This window comes from Carlito syrichta, unplaced genomic scaffold (genome assembly GCF_000164805.1).
Source record: "Carlito syrichta isolate Samal-C Ts95f unplaced genomic scaffold, Tarsius_syrichta-2.0.1 Scaffold315848, whole genome shotgun sequence".
NCBI classification, from domain to species: domain Eukaryota; kingdom Metazoa; phylum Chordata; class Mammalia; order Primates; family Tarsiidae; genus Carlito; species Carlito syrichta.
The window spans coordinates 506,196-509,186 of record NW_007259944.1 but is presented as its reverse complement, the minus strand read 5'-3'; the positions used below and the strand labels follow the sequence as shown (position 1 = coordinate 509,186).

The window sequence follows — 2,991 nt, the reverse complement described above, 5'->3', positions numbered from 1 at the left end:
GAATGGTGGTTGCCAGAGCTGTGGGGAGGGTAAAACAGGGGTTGTTTTTTGCTTTTTCGGGGGGGGGATCGGAATCGCACTCTGTCCCCCAGGCTGGAGAGCAGTGGCACAATCACTGTTACTGCAGCCTTGACCTCCTGGGCTCAGGTGATCCTTCCGCCTCAACCTCCTGAGTAGCTGGGACTTCAGGCATATGCTGCAATGCCTTGTTAATTCTTAAACTTTTTTTTTGTAGAGACAAAGTCTCTACATAGGCTGGTCTCCAACTCCTGGGCTCAAGCAATCCTCTCATGTTGGCCTCCCAAAGTGCTGAATTACAGGCATGAGCACCATGCCTGACTGAAATGAGAAAGTGCTATAGATCTATTGTGCAACATTGTACACACACAATAATGTATACCCTCAAATTGTTTTTTTTTTTTTTTTTGGTTATAAAGCAAGTTTACTTCCACAGAGAGGTGTCTTTTTTTGAGTTGGAGTCTCACTCTGTCGCCCAGATTGGAGTGCAGTGGCCGTTCCCAGCCACCGCAGCCTCGCCTGCTGGGCTCTGGCGATCCTCCCGCCTCAGCCTTCTGAGTAGCTGGAATTACAGGCATGCACTACCGCGCCCAGCTGATTTTTTGATTTATTGTAGAGATGAGGTCTAGCTGCCCAGGCAGGTCTCGAACCCGCGGGCTCAGGCAATCCACTCACCTCAGCCTCCCAAAGGCTCAGGATTACAGGCTGAGCCACCGAGCCCGGCATAGAGAGAGGTGTCTTATGTTTATGCATGGAGAGGAAATAAGCAGAAACCTGGATATTCAATCTCTTCTTCTCCTCATGGAACTGGGTCCCCAAGTTCTCAGCAGCACCACGCAGTGCTTCACCACCTTTACTGGGGACCAAAGATGTTGGGATCATGAAGGGCCAGACTGGTCACCAGTTGTTCAAAGTCACCCAGGCTCCAGGGTGGAGGTGACAGATTTTCAGAGCCAACAGATGACCTGTTGTCAGGGCAGGGCTGATTGAAGGTGAGCAAGAGATCTGTCTGGTACTGGGTCAGTCGCAGCAAGGCCTGGTGCGGTGTCACATCCTTTGCTATCTGCTGGTTTTCCTTAGCTACCTGCTGCTTGCCAGAGAGGACCCAGGCTTCTTGACAGCAGCCTCTCAGGGCCAGGTTCTCCAAACTGAGAGGCTGCACAGACTCCACTTGGACAACCCTATCCCCTTGCACCCCGCCAACGTCCTCAAAGTGTTACCATGCAGTCACTTCACCCCGCATGTGGGCCTGCAGCTCCAGAAGTTCCATGATCAGGCTCTGGTCCGTCACGGGATGGCAGAAAACTTCTTGATTGTCCGGGACTGGTCAGAGCTCACTTACATCAATGACCCCGGGGGGCATGATGGTGGACAAGGCACCCCCGAACAGCGTATAGTCTCTCGTGGGCTCCATGGGCCTAAGACTAGGGTATGGACGTTAGAATGGTTTGAGAGAAACCCACATGGGGGTCACGTGGCATCCAACGAAAAGCAAAAAGAAACTGATAAAGCAAAAACAAACAAGCAAAGAAATGAATGAAGTGCTGACGCAGGTTACAACATGGGTGGACTCCAAAAACATGTGCTAAGTGAAAAAAGTCAAGCATAGAGGACTGAAGACTGTATGCTGTATACGGAATGTCCAAAGTAGGCAACCCACAGACAGAAGTCAGATCAGGACCCGGGGGAGGGGACAAGGGAGAGACTGCTGATGGGGGCTGGTTTTGGGATGAGGATGATGAAAACGTTCTCAAATTAAATAGTGGTAAGGTGGTACAACGCTGAATACACTTAAAAAAACCCACTGAATTGGCTGTGCTCAGTGCCTCAGCCTGTAATCCCAGCACTTTGGGAGGCCAAGGTGAGTGGATTGCCTGAGCCTGAGGGTTCGAGACCAGGCTGGGCAACTTGGTGAGACCTCATCTCTACAATAAATAAATCAAAAATTAGCCAGGTGTGGTAGGGCGCACCTGTAGTTTCGGCTACTTGGAAGGCTGAGGCAGAAGGATCACTAGAGTCCAGTAGGTTGACGCTGGGGTGGCCATGAGCGTGCCACTGCACCCCAACCTGGATGACAGAGTGAGAATCCAACTCGAAAAAACAAAAACCAAAAAGATCCCACTGAATTAGACACTCTCAAAGGGTAATTTTTTTTGGGGGGTGGGGTCATAGTTTCACTCTATTGCCCAGGCTGTAATGCAGTGGCATGATCATGGCTCACTGCAGCCTCTAACTCCTAGGCTGTGATCATCCCAACTCAGCCTCCAGAGTAGTTGGAACTACAGGCATGTGCCACCATACTTGGTTAATTTTTAAATTTTTGTAGAGTTGGTGTCTCACTGTGTTGTCCAGGCTGGTCTTGAACTCCTGGGGTCTAGCAATCCTCCTGCCTTGGCCTCCCAAAGTGCTGGGATTACAGGTGTGAGTTACTGTGCCTGGCCTAAAAGGGTGATTTAAAAATAGTAGATGAATGATATCTCAATAAAAAATAGTTCTGGGGGAAAATCCACATTGTCTGTTTAGCTTTCCAATGTGTCATTCTTTGCCACCTCTGCAATTTGGCTCCAGTGACATTTGCAGCCTCATCCTCAGTCATTTGTGTCATTTCACTCATGTGAAAGTCACAGCGGCCTTCCCCCTGCCCTTCCTTCCTGAGCACTTCCATCATAGTGTTGCTCAGAAGCATAATTAAATTTGTATCTGTTCTTTTTTTTTTTGAGTCGGAGTCTCACTCTGTCGCCCAGACTGGAGTGCAGTGGCCGCTCCCGGCCATCGCAGCCTTGACCTGCTGGGCTCCGGCGATCCTTCCACCTCAGGCTTCCAAGTAGCTGAAACTACAGGCGCGCGCTTCCATGCCTGGCTACTTTTTGATTTATTGTAGAGATGAGGTCTCGCCAAGTTGCCCAGGTGGGTCTTGAACCCGATACAGGCTGAGCCACCGAGCCTGGCTGTATCTCTTCTTCTTAAACATTT

The 2,991-nt window shown here is 50.1% G+C and overlaps 1 pseudogene across 1 annotated transcript; it reads right to left on the bottom strand.

The window, feature by feature from the left end:
• Window positions 1–754: 754 nt before the first annotated feature.
• On the bottom strand, window positions 755–1,432 carry LOC103276032 (annotated as a pseudogene). The gene has a single exon (XR_505347.2). The product of XR_505347.2 is annotated as a ran guanine nucleotide release factor pseudogene (transcript).
• Between the last annotated feature and the right edge of the window lie 1,559 nt (window positions 1,433–2,991).